The sequence below is a fragment of the Aedes albopictus genome, chromosome 1, assembly GCF_035046485.1.
Source record: "Aedes albopictus strain Foshan chromosome 1, AalbF5, whole genome shotgun sequence".
In the NCBI taxonomy this organism is placed as follows: Eukaryota; Metazoa; Arthropoda; class Insecta; order Diptera; family Culicidae; genus Aedes; species Aedes albopictus.
In genome coordinates, this window is record NC_085136.1 from 16,680,792 (window position 1) to 16,708,571 (window position 27,780).

Sequence of the window (27,780 nt, forward strand, 5' to 3'; positions counted from 1 at the left end):
TTCATAACAGAATCATGAATTAAAGGCATCCGTAACAAAAATTATCATGAATAATATTGAAATTTGGTAGTATGCATCCATATAAATATAAGTGGAGTGCATTTTCTATCAAAATTGGTCATTTCATCAATATACGGTAGGTGTTCTTAGGGCGTATAGAAAACAAACATTTCATCGGTGTAACAATTCCATTAAAAGTATATTGTATTGTGATTCCATATGTCTATAGATGTTCATATTAATCCTAGTCAAGGCGATAGTATTCACATGAATCCAGCACAAACATTTCAAAAGGGCGTAACTGATCTTCAACACAATATCTTCTCCCATAGCTGTAGATCGTATCTCATCTTTCCCAGGACACCAACAACCACTATCGGAAAAAATTGCATTTTCCCCGTCCAGTAGTAGTTGTACATTGCGTCGGAGAGATAAAGGTTTGGTTTCAGCAAGCAGTTTCGCCTTTTTGAAATGTTATCACCGTTTGAGTTTAAATAAGGGCGAAAGTAACATGATCGATTTCTCTTCATCGACTCTCTCTTCTGCAAATTAAAGTAATAAGATGCAAATTCAATCGATTTTTTCACACTTTGACGCACTTAGACTAGCGATTTATGACCAAAAAGTGTAACCATACTTGCATCTTGTCACTTTAATTTGAAGAAGAGAGAGTCGTTGAAGAGAACTCGCTCATATTACTTTCGCCCTTATTTAACCCGGGGGCGGTCGCGTCGTGTTCTGAGTACACGCACCATGAAAAATGCACGCTTGTGATACACAGTGTGAGCGTAGTGCCATTGTAGGTAGTTGAAGACGTGACTGCTTGAGGGTTAAACTCAATCTAGATTATACTTTAACACTTGAAAAGTGCGTAACAAACATTGCAAATTTCTGCTTCTTCATATCCTTCTGAGCGTATTTCCCATTATTCACGTAAACTCTAACCAGTAACAGGTAGAGCAGTCTCCCCTCTATCTGATAACCGGATAAATTTGCATGAATGAATTGAAACACGCCTAGGAGAGACGGAAGAAGTTGAGGCGTCCAACGGTTGTTCTTTTTATTCGTGAATTTTAACTTAAGCTAATTCTTCACACCAGGTGATGTACTGGCGACGATCAATGAGCGATTTTGAACATTTATGCGCGATAATCTACGGTTAAACGCGCAATATTTTCTTCCGATTTTTTTTTTTCATTTCTACGTTTTGTCTTCTTAGCTTCAGCATTTCAACAGGGCGTAACAACTTTCCAAAGCAACACCTTTTTTCAAAGCTATAGCATGGCACTTCTAAACAAAAAAAAATGTTCCTTTTTTAATGGCTTACATTAGAGGGGTGACATGCAATCCACATCCTTAAAGAAGATGCCGTATTAAAAAGTAGTTACGCCCTTCTGAAATGCTGAAGCTGATGAAGACAAAACGTACAAATGAAAAAAATAAATAAAGACAAAAGGTCGAATAAAAGTAAATTTAGAAGGGACAAAAGGTCTTGCCTACATGTTTTGAAAGAAGATTAAAATTTCACCCTGCAAATTATGCTTGATTATTTGTTGCCTGTTGCGACTTTTTGTCTTTTGGCCTTTGCATATTTTGATTTTCTATTCTTATAGCTTAAGATATTTCTCACACAGACAGATTTCTTTTTGTTCAATTTATGGTTGCCCATATTTTTGACTATTGTTTTCAAAGCAGATTTGCTGTATAGAGAGTGTACGCTCTTAATATATCGGTGCTAACATTTCAAAAAGGCGAAACTGCTTGCTGAAACCAAACCTTTATCTCTCCGACGCAATTTACAACTACTACTGGACGGGGAAAATGCAATTCTTTCCGATAGTGGTTGTTGGTGTCCTGGGAAAGATGAGATACGAACTACAGCTATGGGAGAAGATATTGTGTTGAAGATCAGTTACGTCCTTTTGAAATGTTTGTGCTGGATGCATGTGAATACTAACGCCTTGACTGAGAGTAATATGAGCATCTATAGACATATGGAATCACAATACAATATACTTTTAATGGAATTGTTACACCGATGAAATGTTTGTTTTCTATACGCCCTAAGAACACCTACCGTATATTGATGAAATGACCAATTTTGATAGAAAATGCACTCCACTTATATTTATATGGATGCATACTACCAAATTTCAATATTATTCATGATAATTTTTGTTACGGATGCCTTTAATTCATGATTCTGTTATGAAATGTGATGTTATTCTATAGAAACACGATTTTTTAGAGGTTAGGCCCTTTAAAAGGGCGTAACTCAAAATTTCGCCCAACGATGATTTTAAAAATTTGCCCAGAGGTGTAGGATAGATAAATAAAGAGAATGGCGTTTCAGGTTTTGATGGTATATTTTATTTTATAATAACGGTAAATGGAGCACCGTGCACCCTCAAACTCATCGGAAACTTCCTGATATGTCCTGAAAAGCGTTGAAACGCCTTGAAACACTTTGAAACGCCTCTGAAATCCCTATTAAACCTCCGTGAAATTTACCTGAGAACCTCTGAAGCCCCCTAAAACCCCAGTGAAACGTCATGAAAAGCATTGGAACGCCTCTGAACCCTCATGAAACGTCCGTGAAATTCACCTGCGAGCCTCTGAAGCCCGCTTAAGCCCCCCTTAAACCTCCTGAAACACCTTGAAACGCATTAAAACGCAATGAAACGCCTTGAAACGTTTTGAAATGCCGCTAAAACTCCTATTAAACCTTCGTCAAATTCACCTGCGACCCTCTGAAGGCACCCTTAAACCTTCTAAAACCTCCTGAGAGGCCATGAAACGCCCTGAAACGCATTGGAACACATTGAAACGCTTTGAAACGCCCCTGAAACCCCCATGGAACCTCCATGAAATTCACATGAGAGTTTCTGAAGCCCCATAAAACATCTCTGAAACCTGCTGAAGCGCCTTGAAACACCTCTGAAACTCCCGTGAAGTTCACCTGAAAGCATATGAAGCCACCCTCTGAAACCTCCTGAAACGCCTGGAAACGCCAATGACCCACACCCCCGTAAAAACTCCCTTGAAATACCTCTGACCATCCTTTTTTACATCTGAAAACCTTGACACCCTCCCCTTTGCATCTGCAAGCCACTTGCCCTTCTCTAACTTCTTTGCAACCTTGAAATCCATCTAGGTAATGAATTCATTTAGGTAAAAAAATCTATTTAGGCAGTCTCGACTCGTTACCTAAATGGAGGTTCGAGTGTACTCAATTTGGTTTCTCTTGGGCTGATTATAGCTGTCTTGTCCTGTCCTAGGTCTATTCTGCTCTACGTTCATGTTCAAATGCGAATCGAACGGATTCGAATCGTGATTTAGAATGCTCAATAAACTCAAAAAACAACAACAGAATCAACGACAGATCCGGAAGATTCACTCCTGTTTGGCGACGCGATGGGAGCCTGGAAACTTGTGACTGTCTTGTGTGCCACAGCCTGCCTGATTGAAAAAAAAGCTCATGTAGGTGAATGTCCATACGTGGCCAGAGGTTTCTGCGGGTTTCACGGGGTTCCAGGATCTTTCAGGGGGCTTTTAGAGGCGTTGCAAGGGGTTATAGGACGAATCAGGGCGGTTTCAAAGGCAGTTAGGAGCTTTCACAGGATTTCAGGAGGTTCCAGAATGTTTCAGGAAATCTTTTAAAGACGTTTCAAGGGATACAGGTAGTTTCAAAGAGATTCCAGGGGCGTTTTAGGAGGTTTCAGGGGTCTCCATGATGTTTCAGTGAGGCTTTTAGGGGCATTTCAAGGGATTACGGGCCGTTTCAGGGCGGCTTCGCAATGGGAATCCTCCAGTAGTTTCATAGAATTCATCATTGCTTCTGGGATTCTGAAGTTCCTATGGAAACTCAATAGAAGTTCCTTTCGAAACTCTCCCAGATTTTTTAGTTCTGGATGTCCTCTTCCCCTGGAGTTGATTTCTTTAAAAATTTCTTCAGTAGAACGTAATGGAAACCCATTCGTTTTTTTTGAAAATGGCTACATAATGTCTTCCATGACTAAGTTGAGTTTTTTCAGTGTTTAATCATTAATTTTAAGTAAGCTTACTTGTTAGCAATCTTGGAATATCCTGGATCTCTGTTCCTCTAAGAATAAACCTTCAGTTGTATGATTTCGAGTACATCATTGCCGAAATGTTCCAAAAGATAGTTTTATAAACTCTTATACAACAATTAATATATTCTCGGATGCATCCTTGGATGAGTTTTTGAAGGTATTCTCGTAAAAGCCTTGAAACTATCACAGGATGAAACCTTGAGGTGACCCTGTAAAAATTTCTGAAGGGAATCCTGGAGGGAGAAATTCTTAAAAAAAAATCTTGGAGGTATTTCCGGAGGACTAACAATTGATGGCATTCTTGGAAAAATCCTCCTGGGTAAACAGCTGAAATGTATTCAAAAATAAATGTCTCGAGAAATTTAAGAAGTTATTTCTAGAGGAATTCGTGGTGCATTTCCTAGAGAAATTCCAAGAGGATTCCTGAAGGATCTCCTGGAGAAATGTCTGAAAGCGTTTCTAGAATATGAATAGCTTTATGTTGTTAGAGGTTTTCGATTGAAAATGGTATGCTGTGAAGATTCTGGATTTCTCATTCTTGGGAATCCAAACGATTGAATTGGCATTGTCTGACGTTTCGGCCTGATTTATTTGGCCTTTTCAAGGGTAAAGCTGTATATTATTGATAAAAACAAAAAACGATGGACAATTTTACCCTTGAAAAGGCCAAAAAATCCGGCTGAAACGTCGGGCGATGCAAATTCAATCGATCGGATTCTCTAGACGGAGAAAGCCAGAATCTCCATAGTACTTTTATGTTTAAAATAAGTCACAGTGACTGAGAAAGAAACATAGGATGTATTCCTAAAGGAATCACAATGCGAATTTCTGAAAAAAAAAAACTCCTATGCAGGAGCTGCATAACTATTTTTGAGGGAATTCATGGATGGATTTCTGAATAAATCTGTGTATAAACTCCTTAAAGATTTCTCGGAGATAATTGTGGAAGAATTCCTGGATGACTTCTTGGAGAATTTGCTGGCTCCTGTATCCCTATGAACTTAAAGGATTCCAATATAAATCACTAAGTAATTCAAAAAGTCTTCAGGTAACCCTGGAAAAATTCTTGGGTGAATCCCAGGAAAAGATTATGGACGGATTTCTGAATTTTCTGCTCGTTAAAAGATCCCGCGAAAAAAATCTGAAGGAATCACTACAGGAATTCTTGGAGCAATCTCTGAAAGAGCTCACGGAGCAATCCCTGGATGAATTCCTGGAGAAATGCAGGTATATCTGGAGTAAACTCTAGGAATCTCCAGAAGAGTTTCTTAAGGCATACCCGGCGCAATCCCTGGATGAATTCCTGGAGAAATCCTTAGAGCAGTTGTGGGAGAAATCCCTGGAGAAATTTCTGAAGAATTGTCTTGAGGAATTCCTGAAAGAATTCGCAGATAAATTTCTAGAGGAATACTTGAAGAAATTTCTGGGCGAATTCCTGGAGGAATCTTTAGAGGAAGGAGAAATCCCTCTGAAGGAATTCCAGGAGGAATCCCTGAAGCAATTCTTGGAGAAAATCCTGGAGGAACTTCTGAATAAATTTTAAATCCCTAGATAAATTGTTTGAGAAGTTTCTGAAGGTATACCTGGAGGAATTCCTGGAGAAATCGCTAGAGAATTTTCTGAAGGAATAACTGGAGGATTTCCTGAAGGCATCGCAGAAAATCCTGCACGAATGCCAGGAGCAATTCCTAGATAAATTCCTGATGGAATCTCTAAAGGAACTCTGGGAGGGACCTCTGAAAGAATTTCCGGAGCAATCCCCAGATGAATTCCTTGAGAAATCCCTGGAGGAATTCCTGGATGTACAGTGACCCCACAATTTATGAATCGCAAAAATGACCACAGGTCATGGATCACTCATTTGGTCACAATGGTAATTCATAAATAGTGTACAAAATTAAGGTGATTCATCGGTGTGAGGTCACTGTATCCGTGGAGGAATTCCTAAAGGAATACCTGGAGGACATACTGTAGGAATTCCTGGAGGAATTCCAAGGGAAGTTCCTGGAGGACTCCCTGGAGGAACTCCTGGATGAATTCCTGAAGCAAACTTTGGAAGTAATCCTGAAGGAATACCTGAATGAATTCCTGCAAGATTCCCTAGAGGAATTTTGGGAGAAATCCCTAGAGAAATTTCTGAAGAGAAACCTGTTGTGGAATTCCTGAAGGATTTCCTCGAAGAATCACTAGAGCATTATCAGGAGGAATCTCGGGAGGAACCCCTGGTGGAGTTCCTGGAGGAATTTCTAGAAGATTTTTTTAGGTGTCTCTAGGGGAATAACTGGAAGAATTCCTGTAGGAATTTCTGGAGGAATCCCTAGAGAAATTTCTAGAGGAATCACAGGAAGAATTCATGAATAAATCAAAGAAGCAATTCCTGAGGGAATTTCAGGAGGAGTTTCTGAAGAAATCATGAGGATATCATGAAGTATTCCTTAACCCTCTACTTCCCAAGGTTGCTCTTCTAGAGAGTCTCTAGAGCACCATTGATTTTCGACCAACTTCAGACAAACGGAATTAGATCACGGGGTAATAAGTCGTTTCAATATGGGAAGATGGGAATTGCAACGGGGCTCCTCAGCTGGATCAAGTCTTATCTAACTGATCGTCAACAAATAGTGCGATTCAATGAGAAAAAATCAAAACCAATTAATGTCACATCTGGAGTTCCCCAAGGTTCACACTTGGGGCCTCTTCTTTTTATTTTATACGTTAACGATATCTCCTTTATACTAAAAAAACTAAATGTTCTTATATATGCTGATGACATGAAGCTGTTCCTAGAAATTAGAAATAAAGATGACGCCGATGTATTTAGGAATGAAATTCAAATATTCCATGTATGGTGCTCTAAAAGTTTATTGGAATTAAATGTAAAAAAGTGCAATCATATAACGTACAGTAGAAAACGATGTCCATCAGATGTCTCAATAAAGCTAGGCAATCAAATTGTTGAAAAATGTGCAAAAATAAGAGATTTGGGTATAATTTTAGACACAAAATTAACGTTTGTAGAACATTATAATACAATTATCCATAGAGCATATAATATGTTATCGTTTATAAAACGTTTTGGTTATAACTTTCAGGATCCATACACTATAAAATCATTATACATTGCGTATGTGAGATCAATATTAGAGTATTGCAGCGTTGTTTGGTCTCCTTACATGAAAAAACATGAAGAACGCATAGAGTCAATTCAGAAGCAGTTTCTATTGTACGCACTACGTAAGTTAGGATGGACAGTATTTCCTCTGCCTTCATACGAAGCACGTTGTTTGCTGATCAACATTCAGACATTGAAAGAACGACGTGACTACGCTATGGTATCGTTTGTTACTGATATTGTCTCACAGCGTACTGATTCACCTGAATTATTGTCCAAATTGAATTTTTATGCTCCCAGCCGGCATCTACGTGAGAGAAATTTGTTTACAGCGGAACGTCATCATGCTGATTATGCAAAATATGGGCCGTTAAATCAAATGATGTACACTTATAATCGGCATTGTGAAATGATTGACCTAAATATGACTAGAACGCAGTTGAAGAAACATTTTCAAAACATTCGAAATCGTAGAAGCTAAATAAAATAGCAGATAGATGTAGGCTTTATATGTAGAATGATAAAAAAAAAATTGAACTAATAACAATTATAACTATAAAATATGTATAAATAGATATTAAGCATGAAATGTATTGAAACTGGTCTACGTTTGATTGACGACAATAAATAAAAAAAAAAAAAAAAAAAATATGATGCAATAGTTTTTATAAATAGAATAAATAATCATCACATTAGGTAAACTTAACTGCCATTAACTTGTTTCAATAATGGAACTATTGAAAAACAATAAAAAGACTATTGATTTACAACTATTTTTATTTTCATTGATTTTGAAAAAAATGGCCATTTTGCAATAACTTTTGTTTAAGCACTTTTTTTTGGAAACTCTTATCTGGCATACTGATAGTCGTTCAAAGTCGTGATAAAAAAAAGGGTTCATAGAGAGACTCTTAAAAGAATCCCTGTAGCAGTTCCTGAAATCTCGGAAGAAATCTCGGAAGCAATCCCAAGAGGAAATTCTAAGGGAATCTTTTAACAGTTTCTGGAGGAACTCGTGGATTAATTCCTGGAAGAGTTTCTAAAAAAATTCCAGAGGGAGTTCCTGAAGGCTTCCCAAGAAGAGTTCTTCAAGGTATTTTTAAAATAATCCATGATGTTGCTTCTGAAAGAATCTCCAGATCTCTGGAGAAATTCCTGAAGGAAACCTCGAAAAACACACTGGAACAATCACTGTAGGAACCTCTAAAGATATCTCAGGACCAATCCCCGAATATTGTCTGGTGAAATCCCTAGATGAATTCTTGAAGGAATTTCTGGAGGAATCCATGATGGAATCACTGCAGTATGCTATAAAAAAATCCTTGAGGAATTATTTATACTCATATAGTTTACAATAATGATTTCGGGTAGGGGAGTGTTTTGAGCTTAGCGGGTCTTTACTAAGAAATCTGGAACGATTCCTAGAAGGAATCTGGAACGATTCCTGTAAGAAATCTGAAAGGTATTCAAGGATTTTTCTCAGGTTCCATCCAGGAATCTGTGGAGTTTTCTTTCAGAAATCTGTGGAAATTTCTTTCAGAAATCTGTGGAGATTTCGTCCGCAATTCTGTGGAGATTTCTTCCGGAAATCTGTAGAGATCTGTTCCAGAAGCATTCTTTCAGAAATATTTGGAGATTTCTTCCAAAAATCTGTAGAGATTACATCCCAGAAATCTGAGGAGATTGTTCCAGAAATCTAAGGACTGTTCAATTTATAAAACGGACAACTTGCTTGTGCGATATCTTTTTTATTTTTCAATAAAATCATTATCAATTTTTTGCGTAACTTTCTATAGGTATTCTCAAATGTAGGAAAAATATAACATTAAGCAAAATGATCTTTATTGTGTAACTGAAGCGGTTTTCGTAAAACATCAATAAAAACCCATTTCTCAAAATTCGACATAACTTTCCACATACTTAACATGCAGATTTTCATGAAGTTTTTAATGAATTGGAAGCTTACACTATTCTAGTAAAGGTAAAGCTCAATAGTTGATCAGTAATAATGCACCAAGCTGGTACCAGCTTGATATAGTGAATTGCCTTGTTTTTATAGAAATTATTAAAAAATGTTCATTTAAGTCCTGTGTTGCAATAACATCACGGATTCGGCTAAAAATTTATCCAGAGTAGTAGAATATTGCTCTCTGAATGATACTGAAGAAAATTAACTGTGATATGCATTTTTCATCAAAAATTTAATCCATAAAGATGGTCATATTAAAAAATTCCATTCTTTTTGCTCCATTGATGCAGATTTTCGACTCTAGCGAATCTTGTTGTTATATATTTCCAATAAAGTTGGTCCTATGTTATTGTACACCTTATTTAATAATAATCGGATGCATAGTTTTTATTCCCAACATCATTGTTATGCAAAATTTGCATTAGGTAGCTTGGTTATTTGGAAGAATTATCAACGAAAGAAACTGTTTTGATTACTGTATCTGTAATGCCGCACAGTAACCAAACCAGCAATGCTATTAAGAAGCAGTTTTCTGCATTTAAAACCACATTATTGACACTTTCGACTGGATGCATAAAAAAATTGATTATTTAATATTTTCATGACCTTTTTGCTTCACAATTGAATTTTATTCAAAAAATCGAATCTAACTTGAGACTTTAATATCTCAACACTTTATTTTCCAATTGAGTTTAAATTTTTCCAGAATGTTTATTACTCATGCTGCTGCAGCATGGCACATACTTTTCTGGTATTAAAAACGATATTCCATATTTGAACAGTAATTTTATATATATTTTCAAATTTCAGCAATCGAAAAATTCACCTCATTTAACATCTGGCCGATTTTCTATAAAATAAAACTATTTTTATTCGATTCAAAAATGATTACTATAATAAGAGATGATGTTCTGAAAAACGAAGCAAGCGTGGTTAAATTTTAACTGCGCGTCTTCTTTTTATAGCCTTATAAAGTTGTCCGTTTTATAAATTGAACAGTCCTTATGTAGATTTCTCCCAGAAATCTGTAAAGATGTCTTCCTGAAGTCTGTAATTTCTCCAAGAAATCTGCAGAGATTTCTTTTAGAAATCTGTGGAGATTTCCTCCTAGAGATTTGCACGGCTGTTTCAAGGCGTTTTGAAATCCCGTCGGAATTCTTGTAACATACCTGAACATAGACTTACTGGTAAAGTATCGGAACCTGCCGAATGATACTTCATGAAATATCTCCAAAAATCCCCCTAAAACGCCCTCGGACTCCATGTAACGCCTATGTAACCCCTAAAAAGACTATATAACGCCTCTGTAGCGTCTCGAAAACCCTAAAAGGTATTCTAGAAGAATATCTTAGAGGAGTATTCCGGAGGATTGGCCAGAGGAAGTTTCAGGAGAAATCCCCAGCAGAAACTCCTGGAAGAACCCCTCGCAGAAATTCCTAACGAAATTCCAAACAGCATTGCTGGAGTAATCCACGAATGGAATTCCTGAAAGGATCTCAATGATCTGTTTGTAGGATGTCATGTGCAATCTGATGATGTATCAATTAGCAGGTGATTTTGCCGCTTGATGGAGCTAATTATCAAGTTAGCCTTGGTACTGATCCCAAGTAACAATGACAGCTGAATAACAGCTTATTCAGCCAAAATTTTCCAAATCAAGCCTAAGAGCGGCTTATTCATCTGTTGTACAGCAACAATGTTGGTTGGGATGTTTCAAGACCCGGAGCAAATAAAAATGAGAAAAGTACTACTTCAGAAGGTCAACAACAATCTAGTAATGGGTAATACAAGTAATACGAGGACGTTAGGCAAAGGGGTTAGGCAAAGGGGTCGTTGTTGTGATTGTGTTGTTCAATTATGGCCCTCTGTTAATTTTCAACTTCTATTCAATTTCTCTCGTCGCACACTTGCGATTCTATCCACCGTTTCTTTCATTACTTTCGTTACTCCCTCCTTCTTTGAGTAGTATTAAGTTCACCGAGAAAAGCCAATAAAATTCAATTATGATAAAGTCATGCGGTGATTAAACCTAGAAAGTAGTAATGGGATAGTTAGTAGGTTGATAATTGGCACTGCGGTCCTAGAACAGATAGAAATATGGCTGTGGGAATTTGGCTGATGGTTCTCGATTGGGAAGGGAAAGGAGTGTTACAGTGTGATGGTTGTTGCAACTAGAGATCGAGAGCACTCTGCGTCCCCACAAACAGCACGGATGTAGTGTTTGTTAGTAGGATAGGGTGTGGATTACTCTGAAAAAGAAGCGGCACAGTTCTCTTGGTTGTATAACTTGTAGGCGTTATATGATAGATTGATACTGTTCCCTTCTTACTAGGGGAAACGGCATTATCAACCCATTTCCGTTCTAGCGATGGCTATGAACTTGTGAATATATGTACATGAGTTGTATATGTATAGACGAGAAAGAGAGAAAGTTGATAGAAAGATACAAAGTAGGATGGAAGCGATGGGCCAGGAATTGAACCCAGGACCTTGTACATACGAATCAGCTACTAGACCACCAAGTCCATCTGAATTCACAATCTGCGAACTTGACTGCCGAAAAAATCACTATAACGCCGCTAGTGAGACCTTAACTGAGTTACTTAGATTTTGATTGACGGTTTACAACATTTAGAAGGTGATACATTCCGGGAAACTGGCAGTTTTTCGATGATGTAATTCAAATCGTTAAAAGGTGTGACCAAAACAATCTAGTACTCCACATCCATTTGGTCATCGTAGAAGGACGATAAGAATGACGTCGCATGATTACGTTCAAAATTGATGTTTACATAGATAAATATTCCTTATCTTGTTGTATACACAGCTATTCGCGTTCGGTAATTTTTACCGAAATCTCAACTGCTGAGCGTTCGGTAATGTTTTTTTACCGAAATTCTTTAAAATAAACAAATTTTATCGTTTATCTGTCAAACTCTAACGAAGTTTGGTAAACGTTGCTAACTTTATCGAATTTTTCCGGTAGAATTAACTTAACGGTTGAGATTTCGGTTATTACCGAAATCGATGATTTCTTCTAAGTGTGTATGCTGTGCTTTAGACACCAACAGGCTGTCCTCCAGGCTGTCACCAACAGGGCCCATATAGCCGAAGCGGTAAACGCACGGGTATTCAGCATGACCATGCTGAGGGTGACGGGTTCGATTCCCGGTCGGTCCAGGATCTTTTCGTAAAGGAAATTTCCTTGACTTCCTTGGGCATAGAGTATCTTCGTGCCTGCCACACGATATACACATGCAAAATGGTCATTGGCAGAGGAAGCTCTCAGTTAATAACTGTGGAAGTGCTCATAGAACACTAAGCTGAGAAGTAGGCTTTGTCCCAGTGAGGACGTTACGCCAAGAAGAGAGAGAGAGAGAGGCTGTCCTCCCTGATTGCATTTTAGTCTGGTCACCCTACCCGGTGTGCAGCTGTTAATCAACTAGTTTTACATATAGAGGTGTTGGTTGGTGCAGCGAGCGGTTCAGCAAGAAGCAGACCGCCACCGCAGCCGAGAGGAGCTAGTTTGCAAATCCGTTGCTTGCGGCTCCTTCTTCTCCCCATCCCATCCTCCTCATCGTCGGAACGTGTTGTGCTCCTCCGAGCCCGAGAACTGGTGAATAGAAATCTCACACATAAGAAGATATAAGAGGTTCATTATATGCAAAAATTAAAATCTTTTAACACCAGTTGAGTCGACCAGCGGCTGCGGCGGCTCCGCGACCAACTCTGTATACGAACGAGCTCCATTTAGCCCGACACGAAACGAAGGGATCTCTCTGGCTCCGAGCGAGACGAGGAGGAATCGAAGCGAAGCAAAGAGGACCCAAGGCAGGGAGGAGGGCGTGTATAGAAGAGTGTATGAGATACACGAAGAGAACTGCGCGCAAAAAATCCCCAACGACTAAACACAGCGAGAAGCGGTTCAAGAAAAAAAAAAAATGCCGCGACATACACGGCGACGAAGAATCGAAAAGCGATATCACTACCTCTTCCGTCAACCACCATCATCTCTTTGTCGCCCCCACAGGTCCACCTTTGTCTACAACACCATTCTCCGCCATGCAAAAAGCTGTACTCCCATCGGTCGTACGACCGACCGACCATTCGTTGACCAGTGTTTCTTCGCTTCTCCTCCTCCGCTTCTGCTACGTTCTTCCACCGTTGTCCCGCTCTCTCCCAATCACGGAGGCGGGTGTCTATTTTAGGAGATTATTCCTTACTTAGCTAAACCAGCTCGACTCTTTCACTAATGACTGGAAATCAAAGCATCCCGCCGCTTTTCGTTACCAGGACAACACTCTGCTACCCTCAACAACGGCCTACTTGACCGCACTGCTGCAAACGACTCCTCATGAGGCACAGCTGTGACCTCATCCTCTGGCAGAATCACTTCCGTACACACCATCCCAAACTGTCACCCACTGGCGCTGTCTTCGCGATATTCTTCAACTGACAAAAATTTTCCACACTCTTTGATCACTAATCAAACCACCCCTCCTCGATCGCACGATGTGTCGTCGTCGTCGTCGTCGTCGTTCTCCCCCAATTCAATCTCGGTCGTATGACCAAGATTTCAAACTCACTTCACAACCCCTTTATGCTGCGCCACCCCAGATGATTTTTGTAACCCGGCTCCTCCGCCTCACTGCGCACTCACACACTCCTTTGCTTGCTTTTCGGTTGTTCCTTCGATCGATTCGATTGTTCAATCGCCGCCGCCGCCCTTTGTGCTTGCACTGTGCTTTCCGCCCGATCGATCTCACCACCGCCGCCGCGCTCGATGCTGACTAATTAGATATCGTCGTTCGACGTCGTCCGGAGCAGTGAACAAAAAAGCGCACTTTCCTTCTCCACCGCGTACTTCTCAATGGCAGGCCAGGCAGCGAGCAGGCATCCTGGCTGCTGGCTGCTGCTGAAAATCTTGAACGCGACAACGTTGACAATCTCGCTGATGTGGGGCCAGCGGGCGAGGTGCGCGCAGCCTCCTCACGATATGTACAGAGGTGGGCGCTCTCGCGATCACACTCTCTCAAATGACGACTTCTCTCTCGCTGAATTCGCGAGTTGTTGCGCAGGGCGCGATCGGCTCACCTGTTTTGTGTTGTGGTTGATCACGAAGCTCGCGAGATTTCGCGTTGTGTCACCATCTTGGGAGACGGGAGACGACCATTGGGTTGGGGTTTCAACTCAGTTGTTTGTTGGTAATCAACAATATTCGCGGTTGTGGTTGTCCGTCGTGAACTCTCCCACGGCGGATGCTGTTTGCGAATTTCGAATTTCAAATCTGCGTAGCACTCTCCTCGAAGTTCTTGCTCTCTTTTTCTCTCTCTGGCGATGCGCGATCACCTTACTCAGGGGCGTCGTAAGGGGTTGAAGATTACGGGATAAGACTAGCGTTTAATTGGGTATCTGAGGTTCTGAGGTCCACATTGGACACTCGAGAATTTCCTTATGTTCGCCTAAGGAACCTGATAACAGGCACAATTAAATCTCGTCATGTAGGTAAACGAGGTTTCAGGGAAACTCAGCGGTGTTTCAGAAAAGATTTAGGATATCAGGTAAATAACAAGGATTTCATAGGAGTTTCAAGGATGTTTCAAAGGGCTCCAGGGGATTTCAATACGATTCAGGGGACTTCAGATGGAGTCCTTTGCAGTTTTTTTCTCTATCGAAAACCCCTTTAACCTTTCAGGACGTGCACCATCAAGCAGCTGAAACTGCACCGCGTTTGCGCTGTATACGACGAGCGAGATTTTTTGGAAGTGTTTTACTTTTTCATTGTATGTTGAACAGCCAGCAAGTTCGAAAGAGCACAGTATTGCCTCAATCCGTCTAAGATTACGAACGATGACGAAATTTATCCATAAACCGTACATTTGATTTTCATCCGTACATTTATTACTTCTGACTTGATTGGTGGTTGGCTAACTAATGATATTTTATTCTATTCTAAATTTCAGGCCAACTACTATTATAATTATCAGGCGAGGCCTGCTACATCTCCCCCTCTTGGAATATGTCGTAGGACGACAGCCATCTGGGAATTCTTGATTCTCGTACAGAACATCGCAGATATCCTTCAACTGGTTCCGTTGACACCGGCGGTGGTACGGTCGGAGCTTCATCATCTTCAATCGGCGGAATGCCAGACGAAGCTTGTACCGAATCGGCAGCTTCTTCCAAGACCGGTGGCGGGGTGACAACAGGAACGGGGCTTTGACAATATCAGGCTGTTCTTCGGGATCAGCCAGTACCGCAGTAGCTTGTAGCTGTACTTCATCGAGCAATATTTCCCACGGTAGCTGCGTCGTTGGTTCCGAAACGGCGGTATCGTAGCGAGGGCGCATTTGGTTGACATGCGCTCTAACCAGCTTCGGTCTTCCGTTGTATTCCAGCGACACAATGTAATGAACAGAGCCTTTCCGTTCGATGACTCGACCTGGCATCTGTGAGATATAAGATGTACTGAATAAAGCTGTGATAAAGAGAATGATCACAGCAGGCGATATAGCGTATTTGAATGTGAAGCGAACTGTCAAGCAGACAATGTTAGCATCCCTGCTTGCGTAGCAACAACTCCAGGCGTCACCCAACCGCGTTCACTCTTGCCACTTGCGAACCGACGTCAGCCTGGGTAAGTTGTGTGTGCTGCACGTGAGGGGTGATTCCATCCCAGTGAAATACCGAACTCCACATTGGCGAATTCCTGCCAGTTTTTCGTTTAATTAAGGAAAAGGAACCTACATTTTTGCTGGGAGGAATCACTCTTCAATGTGCATGCAATAATGAACAAGTGACGGAAACACAAAACCCGTATGTGAAAAGTGGAAGTTCGGTGTGATAAATATTTTTCGGAGACGTAGCTCGCGCTGGAGCATGCCTGCGGAAAACTGTGCATGGGAAATTATTGACGGGAAAGAGTGTGAAAGTGCGACAAGAAAAAATCCAGCAGCGCTAGAGTGATCGAATTGTTTTGTTTTGTGCTTACAGCGTGTTGTTTGTCGTGGAGGAAGAATCCCGGCAATGTCCGCTGACGAGAAGCTAGGTTAGAAAGATCCTGTTGTTTTGCTTCACGCAAATGTCGGATCGGAAGCTTACAGCGTGTTGTTTGCCGTGGAGGAAGAATCCCGACAATGTCCGCTGACGAAAAGCTAGGTTAGAAAGATCCTGTTGTTTTGCTTCGCGCAAATGTCGGATCGGAAGCTTACAGCGTGTTGTTTGTCGTGGAGGATGAATCCCGACAATGTCCGCTGACGAAAAGCTAGGTTAGAAAGATCCTGTTGTTTTGCTTCGCGCAAATGTCGGATCGGAAGCTTACAGCGTGTTGTTTGTCATGGAGGATGAATCCCGACAATGTCCGCTGACGAAAAGCTAGGTTAGAAAGATCCTGTTGTTTTGCTTCGCGCAAATGTCGGATCGGAAGCTTACAGCGTGTTGTTTGTCGTGGAGGATGAATCCCGACAATGTCCGCTGACGAAAAGCTAGGTTAGAAAGATCCTGTTGTTTTGCTTCGCGCAAATGTCGGATCGGAAGCTTACAGCGTGTTGTTTGTCATGGAGGATGAATCCCGACAATGTCCGCTGACGAAAAGCTAGGTTAGAAAGATCCTGTTGTTTTGCTTCGCGCAAATGTCGGATCGGAAGCTTACAGCGTGTTGTTTGCCGTGGAGGATGAATCCCGACAATGTCCGCTGACGAAAAGCTAGGTTAGAAAGATCCTGTTGTTTTGCATCGCGCAAATGTCGGATCGGAAGCTTACAGCGTGTTGTTTGCCGTGGAGGAAGAATCCCGACAATGTCCGCTGACGAAAAGCTAGGTTAGAAAGATCCTGTTGTTTTGCATCGCGCAAATGTCGGATCGGAAGCTTACAGCGTGTTGTTTGTCGTGGAGGAAGAATCCCGGCAATGTCCGCTGACGAAAAGCTAGGTTAGAAAGATCCTGTTGTTTTGCTTCGCGCAAATGTCGGATCGGAAGCTTACAGCGTGTTGTTTGTCGTGGAGGATGAATCCCGACAATGTCCGCTGACGAAAAGCTAGGTTAGAAAGATCCTGTTGTTTTGCATCGCGCAAATGTCGGATCGGAAGCTTACAGCGTGTTGTTTGCCGTGGAGGAAGAATCCCGACAATGTCCGCTGACGAAAAGCTAGGTTAGAAAGATCCTGTTGTTTTGCTTCGCGCAAATGTCGGATCGGAAGCTTACAGCGTGTTGTTTGCCGTGGAGGATGAATCCCGACAATGTCCGCTGACGAAAAGCTAGGTTAGAAAGATCCTGTTGTTTTGCATCGCGCAAATGTCGGATCGGAAGCTTACAGCGTGTTGTTTGCCGTGGAGGAAGAATCCCGACAATGTCCGCTGACGAAAAGCTAGGTTAGAAAGATCCTGTTGTTTTGCTTCGCGCAAATGTCGGATCGGAAGCTTACAGCGTGTTGTTTGCCGTGGAGGATGAATCCCGACAATGTCCGCTGACGAAAAGCTAGGTTAGAAAGATCCTGTTGTTTTGCTTCGCGCAAATGTCGGATCGGAAGCTTACAGCGTGTTGTTTGCCGTGGAGGATGAATCCCGACAATGTCCGCTGACGAAAAGCTAGGTTAGAAAGATCCTGTTGTTTTGCTTCGCGCAAATGTCGGATCGGAAGCTTACAGCGTGTTGTTTGTCGTGGAGGATGAATCCCGACAATGTCCCCTGACGAAAAGCTAGGTTAGAAAGATCCTGTTGTTTTGCTTCGCGCAAATGTCGGATCGGAAGCTTACAGCGTGTTGTTTGTCGTGGAGGATGAATCCCGACAATGTCCGCTGACGAAAAGCTAGGTTAGAAAGATCCTGTTGTTTTGCATCGCGCAAATGTCGGATCGGAAGCTTACAGCGTGTTGTTTGCCGTGGAGGAAGAATCCCGGCAATGTCCGCTGACGAAAAGCTAGGTTAGAAATATCCTGTTGTTTTGCTTCGCGCAAATGTCGGATCGGAAGCTTACAGCGTGTTGTTTGCCGTGGAGGAAGAATCCCGGCAATGTCCGCTGACGAAAAGCTAGGTTAGAAAGAGCCTGTTGTTTTGCATCGCGCAAATGTCGGATCGGAAGCTTACAGCGTGTTGTTTGCCGTGGAGGAAGAATCCCGGCAATGTCCGCTGACGAAAAGCTAGGTTAGAAAGATCCTGTTGTTTTACTTCGCGCAAATGTCGGATCGGAAGCTTACAGCGTGTTGTCTGCCGTGGAGGAAGAATCCCGACAATGTCCGCTGACGAAAAGCTAGGTTAGAAATCCTGTTGTTTTGCTTTGTGCAAATATCGGATCGGAAGTTTACATCGTGTTTTTTGTCGTGGCCGATAAATCTTAGCAATGTACGCAAAAAAACGATTAGCAAAATCTAGTAGTTTTGATTCGTGCAAATATGGGATCGAATGGTTACAATATATCGTTTATCAAAGGGTGTCGTCAATGTCGGCTGGCCAAAAGAAGGATTACATATGATGATGAAGTTTGTTTTCTGTGGCTAGTGTTCCAATGAATGACTATGCTTTATTCTCTTCATTTATATATAGATCTATAGATTATATATAATGTATTTTATCAAATATTTAGAGTTTAAACGATGGAGCAATGGGATAAATTCGGGTATAAGATTGAATAAAGACTCAAAGAGCAAGTTTTTTTTTTTCAGAATCACCCAGTACCAAAGCGGTAATTTTCTTAAATATTACAAGTATAGAGGCTTGCATTACAAACAAAACTTCAACGAAATCACATATAACTTTTAAGCATTGCCCTCAAAATTATTTTGAGAGCAAGGACGGCTGTATCGAGCGACTCCGAACGAGGGGAAAAAAGAAAGAGAGATAATGATATAACGTAACTGTGCAAGCTACCATTGCTCGTCAGAAAATATCATTCCTACAATTAAGTATTAAAATGTTCGAGCTTTTATTTTTTGAAAACAAAGTAGCGGCAGCATAATCAGAATGGTACCTCACAATGAAAACTGTATTCGGCAGCAATTGCAACGTATGTGACGATGTAATATAACAGTTAATTATGTTGAATGGTTGTAAGTAAATACTCCAAATTGAGATACGGAAATTCAATTTAATGTTAAAAATATGTAAAACTTCTTTAGAGTAGAAGAAGGATGTGAGATATAAGATGTACTGAATAAAGCTGTGATAAAGAGAATGATCACAGCAGGCGATATAGCGTATTTGAATGTGAAGCGAACTGTCAAGCAGACAATGTTAGCATCCCTGCTTGCGTAGCAACAACTCCAGGCGTCACCCAACCGCGTTCACTCTTGCCACTTGCGAACCGACGTCAGCCTGGGTAAGTTGTGTGTGCTGCACGTGAGGGGTGATTCCATCCCAGTGAAATACCAAACTCCACAGCATCCATGACTTGGTATTCCGGAAATGCTGTTCAACGTACACCAGGTCATCTTCTTCGAAGTCGCGCTTGATTGCTCCATGCCGGCGATTGAACTGCTCCTCATTCTGCTTAAGGTTCTTGGCACCTGGGGCTTCAGGAGCAGGCTTCTTCAAGAGGTCCAAAGTGGTGCGTACTGGTCTTCCGGTCCATTCCTGGGTGTCCACGATGCAATTGTTGAACAATCCGCTTGCGAAACTTGAGGGGAACGACGATTCGATCGCCAAACATGATGCAGTCGTCGACAACTTCAAGTCCATCTCGTCTGGCGAAGTACTTCTTGACATCTGGATCTGCGATTTGCTTCGGTTGGGTCGACCAACCCTCCTTAAGGAAGTTCACCACTTGCTGGAGAACTGGGTCCTTTCGTGTTTCAGCCACAATCATTTGGTGCGTGATTGGAAGGTTGCTGATGGTGTCTTCGTATATCACCTTCGCTTCGGATTCGACGTATACGGCGGCTATCACGTAATCTTCATCCGGCCTTCGTTGCGTTGACATCAGCCGCGAAAGGAAATCCGCATAGCCGAAGTTTGTCGTTGAAACGTGCTTGATGTCGAATTCATACAGCAAGAGTGTCAAGGCCCAACGCTGCAATCGGTTCGCGGTGTAAACAGGAATACCCTTATTGGAACCGAAATCCTTGAGGAGCGGTTGGTGATCGGTCTGCAGGAGAAAGTGGCGTCCGTACAGCATCTTGTGGAAGCGAGTGACAGCGAAAATCAGGGCCAATGCTTCCTTCTCCACTTGTCCGTAGTTCATCTCTGCCGGGGTCAGTGAGCGAGAGGTATGAGCGATTGCCATCACTTCACCGATCGGGAACCGATGCATGATGACTGCGTCAAGGCCGTACTTCGATGCTTCTGCTGCGACAATGATCTCCTTGGATGGGTGATAGTGGGTGAGCAGCAGAACGGAGAGTAGAATGGCCTTGAACTGCTCGAAGGATTGTTGGCACTCGTCGGTCCGATTTCAGCGGGCATCTTTCTTGAGAAGGTTGTTTAGGGGGGCCGGAGTTTCTTCAACTGCTTCACGAATCGATCATAGTAGTTCACAGCACCGAAGTAGGAACGGAGCTGCTGAACTTGAACGTCCTTCGGAGGTTGCATCTTTGAAATGGCATCGGTTTTGGAAGGGTCCGGGCGCATGCCATCTTTGTCCACGATATGTCCGAGGAACTCGATCTGGGAGAGTGCGAAACGACAGTTTTCGAGACGTAAGTGGAAACCATACTCACGTATACGAATGAGAACAGCGTAGAGATTGCGATCGTGTTCCTCCTTAGTTCGACCAGCGATAAGGATGTCGTCCAGATACGGCTTGACTCCAGGGATGCCGGCCACCATGCTGTCGATGATGCGCTGGAAAGCGCCGGGTGTCGACTTAACTCCAGGGGGTAATCGGTTGTACTGGAATAGGCCAGTCGAGGTGTGTGAAGTGCTCCGGCCAGTTCCGCAAAGAGGTCGTCAGGATGAGGCAGTGGGTGGCGGTCACATTCCAGCGCGCCGTTCAACCCCATCGAATAATCACCACACACACGGACCGGAACGTTGTCCGCTTTGCGTACGACGACTATTGGAGCTGCCCAGTCCGAGAGTCGAACCGTGAGAAATGATGCCGTTGTTCTGGAGCCTTTAGAGTTCTTCATCTACCTTGGGGAGCGCAACTTGGAGCGCAGCGTACGCCACGGGTCGCTTCGGGCAATTGGAAGGACGTGCATCAGGCTTCAGGCGTTTTAGTGCACCTACCCAGCATGCTTCGGAAAACCTCCGGGAAGTGTTGCTTGAGTTGACTCACGTATCCATCGGGTTGTTGGTCGGGACGTTGCGTTGGTGTACGTCGTTTATGATGATTAACCTGGGCTTGTTAGGGGAATATTTGTAAGTAAAAAAAAGTCGGGTTAAGTACTGTTCCTTTGAATTCCACTAAGAATTTGCATCCTTTGACAGATACGTATTTCGACCTCAACTGTAAGGTCGTCTTCATGGTCTTGTACTTGACTTTTACGTACGACGTTGACCAAGCTACTGATCGGCACAGACCACAGATTGAATAGATCCATAGTCTCGATTCCAAGAACGTTGAGTTCAGCGTTTTCCGAGATGAAGATGCGACCGGTTTTGGTCACATTCCTGATGGTGATCTCGGTTTGGAACTCGGCGAGAAGGTTAAGGTTGCCATCAGAAGCTGTTACTGCAGATTCCTCTGTCGGTTGAGTGGGTGGCTGTCCGATGCTGTTCCAAGTATCTTAGGAGATAATGGTGATGTCGGACGCCGAGTCGTGCTGGAGCTTGACTGTTGTACCATAGAACTCGACCGGGATGAACTTCCGCTAGCTTCCGACGTTCCGAACGGTGTGGATTCTCCTCGTCTTCATGTTCTCTCTGAACTTCGTCTGCTTGAATGGCTTCGAGGGTGTAGGCTTGTTGCTTGAACAGCACCCCTCCTTGTGTCCTTGCTGCTTGCATCTGGAACAGAAGTACGAAGCGAATGGACACTCGCGTACGTAGTGCTGGTCAACACACTTCCAGCAGGGCGTTTTGGGTATTTTCGGATTTTTCACAGGATTCTTCGGCTTTCGGGAGACAATGTTGACGTTGCGTGCTTCTTTGTTCTCCACCATCAGTGTGTCCTGTTTGAAGTTGGCCACGCGATGGCATTCTTCCACAAGGTTCTCCAGGGAGACCTTGCTGGCCGCTTCTCCTTGTTCGTTGACTGCGGTTTCGTCGGTTTCCAACTTCGAGATTAATCTTGTTCGGATGTCCGCATTCCGTGGCGATTGGAGTCCACAGACGAAACGGAGCGCCTTGAATTGATCCGGGGTGAGCTTGGAAAGTTGAAACGCTTCACAGTGTTTGTTCACCGTGGCAGCATACGAGGTGAAGTCATCCGCGTCACTTTTTGCGTACTGCAGGCATTGGTAACGGGAATGAACGACTGACTTCTGCCGACCGAACAGTTTCTTCAGCTTCGTGACGGTCTCGTCCAGGGTGAAGTCCCGGGGGTGGTTGGGAAGAATGGTATTCACGTACTTTTCGTGCAAAGGTGTGCTTAGCTTGCGTAGAAGCAACCTCACACGGGCGGCGTCGTCCAGGGATTGGCCGTCCTTCGTGATGACGTCCTCGTACCTCGCGTACCAGCCATCGAAAAAAATTCCACCGTCCGGATCGTACTGGAAATCTTGAATGTTGCTTGCCAAAGACTCGATGATCTTCTCGCTGCCGGAGCCGTGGCCACTCCCAGATTCCCAGATTTTCGATTTGCTGCTGCTGCGCTTCAATCTGGTGCTGCTGCCGCGCGATGAGATTGGTGAGCAGCAGGATGGCGTTCTTCAGATCCGCGTCGGGCATTTTCTTGATGTTTTCGGGAGGTTTTCTTGAGGGTCTTCGAGTTGCTTTAAACTTTTTCTTTTCGTCGCCAGCTGTTATAGCCGTAACCAAAGTCGTAACCAAGGAAATAAAACAGGTCGCTAGAAGCTAGAGTTTATTACTTCTGACTTGATTGGTGATTGGCTAACTAATGACATTTTATTCTATTCTAAATGCCAGGCCTACTACTATTATGATTATCAGGCGAGGCCTGCTAATCAGCTTCGTCGGATAGCCATGTTCGATCATAATCTGCCATAACGCGTTACTCTTTATTTAATCGTACGCCACCTTGAAAACAATAAATAGATGATATGGATCTGAAAATTACATACACTACATTTATTTTCATAGCATCTCAATTAGGGTTCACTTGATCAACAATAGTACGCAACAATAATCTGTTGGGTTGGTGGCTGGCGCTCTTCCTTCTCGGTCACGCCTAATACTCGCCAGATGACGGTCCATCCTTCGATCTCTTTGTGCTCCTTCTTGTACCAACCGATTTATTGTATCCTTCCGATTTTGGCCACCGCTGGGTTTGCCGTTGCCTGCAGCGATCTCGTGGGTCATGCTCTTCACCGTTCCACACCGTTCTACTGCATCACTGCCGAAGATCGTTCTTATCACGCGTCGCTTGAAAACTTTGAGCATGACTAATGTCTCGTGTCCGTATATGACCGCCGGTCTCATAAGCGTCCTGTACATGGTACATTTAGTGTGGGGGTGAGTCGTTTTTGACCGCAGTTTCTTCGGGAGCCCATAGTAGGCACGACTTTCACAGATGATGCGCCTTCGAATTTTACGTCTAAAATTGTTGTCAGCCATCAGTAAGGATCCGAGGTAGATGAATCCCTCCACCACTTCGAAGGTGTCCCCGTCTATCGTAACATTACTATCCAGACGGATCTGATCGTGTTCGGTTCCGTCTACCAGCATGTACTTTGTTTTTTAGGCATTCATCACCAATTCGACCTTTGCTGTTTCACGTTTCAGGTAGCTCTTCCACCGTCCCGAATGTTCTGGCAATAATGTCCATGTCGTCCGCAAAGCACACAAATTGACCGGATTTTGTGAAAATCGTTCCCCGGCTGTTGAGCCCGGCTCGTCGCATCACATCTTCCAGAGCGATGTTGAAAAGTAGGCATGAGAGTCCGTCACCTTGTCGCAGTACCCGGCGAGATTCGAATGAACTGGATAGTTCACCCGAAACCCTTACGCAGTTTTGCACACCGTCCATCGTTGCTTTAATTAGTCTAATCAGCTTCCCAGGAAAGCTCGTCCATGATTCTCCATTGCTCTGCGCGGTTGATACTGTCGTATGCCACTTTGAAGTCGATGAGCAGGTGATGCGTTGGTACCTGATATTCACAGCATTTCTGGAGGATTTTCCGTACGGTGAAGATCTGTTCCGTTGTCGACCGGCCGTCAATGAAGCCGGCTTGATAATTTCCCACGATTTCATTCGTTTACGGTGATAGACGACGAAAGATGATCTGGGATAGCGCTTTGTAAAAAACATTCAAAACGGTGATCGCTCTGAAGTTCTAAACATTTGCCCTTCTTGTGATTGAAGATATTAAAAATGGTGAAGATGACTAAGCCAATGATCAGGTGGTCAAATTTCCTGGGATCATCTTAATGAGTTCAACTGCGATACCATCCTTACCAAATTAGCTGGTTTGAGTCAGTTTTGAGCTGGTGAATGGCATCCTTAACTTCCTCACCGAGGAAATTGGATCATTTCTGTTATACTGACGTAGTCATATTCTCCGTTACCGCCCAAGTAACAATCAGCATTCCTTGGAGGTTTATTCATGTTTTATCCTGGTTTTATACGAGCTAGTTGTTCTATATTAGTTATATGTGCTGGGTGAGTGCGACTGGAAATTTGTTACTTCCGGAAAAATTGGCTTTCTCAGTCTTGGACTATTCAAAACGGTGAGTTTTGCTTTGCCCGACGTTTCGGCTCTTTTATTGGGCCTTTTTCAAGGGGTTGACAGCTATCCCCTTGAAAAAGGCCCAATAAAAGAGCCGAAACGTCGGGCAAAGCAAAACTCACCGTTTTGAATAGTCCAAGACTGAGAAAGCCAATTTTTCCGGAAATTAGTTATATGTGGTAGTTTTTTACTTTGCACTTTCAGGAAAACAAATCTGAATTCCAGATCGACATCTTTTCAATTGATGGCAGTAACAAAAAAAAACAAGTAATTAAAATTCAGCGAAAAATCATGCACATAAAGGGAATGCTAGAGTTGGTGCACTTTTACATGAGATATAATGTAAAATTACATTACCATCGTGTAAATTTCCGCCAACCATCGCGTAAACCATCATGGACTCCAACCGGTTACGTGACTATTAGCGCAAATTTACACGATTGTAACATAATTTTACATGATATCTCATGTAAATATGCACTAACTCTAGCATTCCCTCTATGTGCATGATTTCTCACTGAATTTTACATGAATATTTTTTTCTGTGCAAATAATGAAGGTATTATCATCGCAGTATGTGATTATACGAATGTATTTGACATTTTGGCGGGTTTGCTTGCACGCTTATGCGAATAAGCTGCGTTCTTCGCAATGGAATATGTATCGATTATTATGACTTTAAAAGTTTATTTGTATTCTTATATAATTATATCAGGTACATCATAAATAATAAGATGAAAAAACTTCATATGTGATGAAATTCGTCGCTCCACCGTACATATATGTATGCGATTGTAACTCAAAATAGTAGTTTATACGATTTAATCCATATGCGACTCTTGGTTGTCTAGGTAGCTGTTAATACTTCATTATTAGCTCGTTGCAATGATGCACTCGCGTTAACCTTCAAGTTTCCGAATCGAAACAATTCAGATTGCTCTGTGACATTTCCTCACATAAGGAAGAAGCACAGTAAACAGTTAATATCGACCAATTCTGGGTTTTCGCATATTTTTGCGCATATGAATCAGTATTGCTCTCTATTCTTCTCTTCATCTTAGCTTTTCCCTCATTCACACTGAGAAGAATATTGCCATTCAATCGACGACGACCATGGTTTACGCGACTTCCATTATCCAGATCTTTCTGGTTGGTCAGGTTGGCTGGTCGGTGACGCACCGACCGACCGCCGCCAAATGTCAAAATACAGAACCCATAAATACCTACGCCTCCTTCGATTCGTACCGCACTCGGGCGCCTTCTACTCCTTTTCTGCACCCCGAGCGATCACAGCAAACCACTGACTGACTGTGCAACCGTTTGTTTACAATTTTAATTTATTCGAAGGATAACTAGCGATCTGGCGCACGCGATCCCAGCCCTCACTCACTCATAAGCCTCATAAGATACGCAACTCAGCAAGCAATAAGGCAATAAGCATGCTCATGTCGTTGCGCGAAAAATTCTTGTTCGCATTTTCATAATCTTGATGTGCGCGGTTTTGCGACAGAGCGCGGAGTAGGCCGAACAACCGCGCGACAACATCCATCCACAAAGCAAGCCATGCGACGGTGACGGCGACGGCGACTGCTGCGTCGGACGATCTGCGATGCCGCCGAAGTCGAACATTAATTATCATCTACGTTCATTTAAAAGCGTAACTTGATACCTGATAAAGATTGGCATCTCTCGCTGTGCTGGCTGGTCGGCTTCGCTGGCTTTACTGACTGGAAAACACGCGAAACCGAATGGTTCGATTTCTTTTATTTATTATCGTGTTTTTGCAACTTAGTTGCTCCTCCGAACGTGCTAATCAAAAATTTAAATTTTGCTCCTCTTGGTATCTTTTGGGGTGTCGGCCTCCAAGAGCGACACCCTCGCGGCCACCAATGTTTCGTGAAGCTGTGCAAAACGTCCACACTTCAAACTGATGGATGCGGGAGGGCCACTAATTTCTCAGCACTTCTTCTGATCGGCTTTGATAAATCCGAAATCGGAATCGAAGTGCCCAAAAGACTGACACACTTCATCATCGTCATCAACCAACAGCAAAATCAGAAATGATCTCAGAGCCTGCGAGCCGTTAAATCAAATTTGCTTCAGAAGAAAATTTACATATTCATCAGGTTTTCTTCGACTCTGCTGATGGCTGGCTGGCTTCGATGAGCGAAAACGCAGCAATCGAATCCGATCATCGAGTCGAAGAGCTCATAGGGAGAAGCCGGTTGTCATGACGACGACGCGGCGACGACGGTGTGACGACGAGACGACCAAGATTTAACAATGAATGAAAAACAGGCTCGAAAATGGCGACGCCAGTTGCCTTCGCTTGCCAGTCGTAGTTCGGTCCGATGTCGTTTTGAATGGAGCCAGAGCCAAGACCAGAAATTGCCAAGGCGGTGACATTTTCTGCGTGGGCGAACCCGAACCTAGGAGGATGGTTCGTGCGTGGGAAGAATTGAGCAGGAACGGAGGGGAAAATAATGAATTCATTGATAAAAGAGCTCAAGAAAGAGCTACAATCGAGACGAACACACGAAGGTGCAGAACAGTAGGCGGTTTACAAGCGCTTGGTGCTTCGATCGAAGCAAGCGCTGCGATGTTCACGGCGAACACTAGTATGGCTGCAAGGTGGTAGGCGGCTTGCGTGCAAGTACCTCGCTGAAGTTGGATGGGGAATCGTTAAGGAACTTAAACGAACGAGAAGCACGTGCTTCGTGGTCGAGTGAATAAAAGTAAAATTGAAATTATTACATCTTTATTCAGTAAGACCATGCTGAGGGCGTCTGGGTTCTATTCCCGGATACAGTAGAATTCCTGGAGAAACCATTAAGTATCTCAGAAGAACTCCCCGAAAGAATCTCGGGAGATTTCCTAAAAGAAATACGAGAAAAATCAATGAAGAAATCTCGA

At 42.8% G+C, this 27,780-nt stretch overlaps 1 protein-coding gene across 1 annotated transcript in view; it reads right to left on the reverse strand.

The window, feature by feature from the left end:
- LOC109415715 (uncharacterized) overlaps nt 1-14,060 on the reverse strand; it is a 42,007-nt gene extending 27,947 nt beyond the window's left edge. The window contains exon 1 of the mRNA XM_019689650.3: nt 13,738-14,060. The gene's annotated coding sequence lies outside the window, so the exon portion shown is untranslated. The remainder of the gene's footprint in view (nt 1-13,737) is intronic.
- Between the last annotated feature and the right edge of the window lie 13,720 nt (nt 14,061-27,780).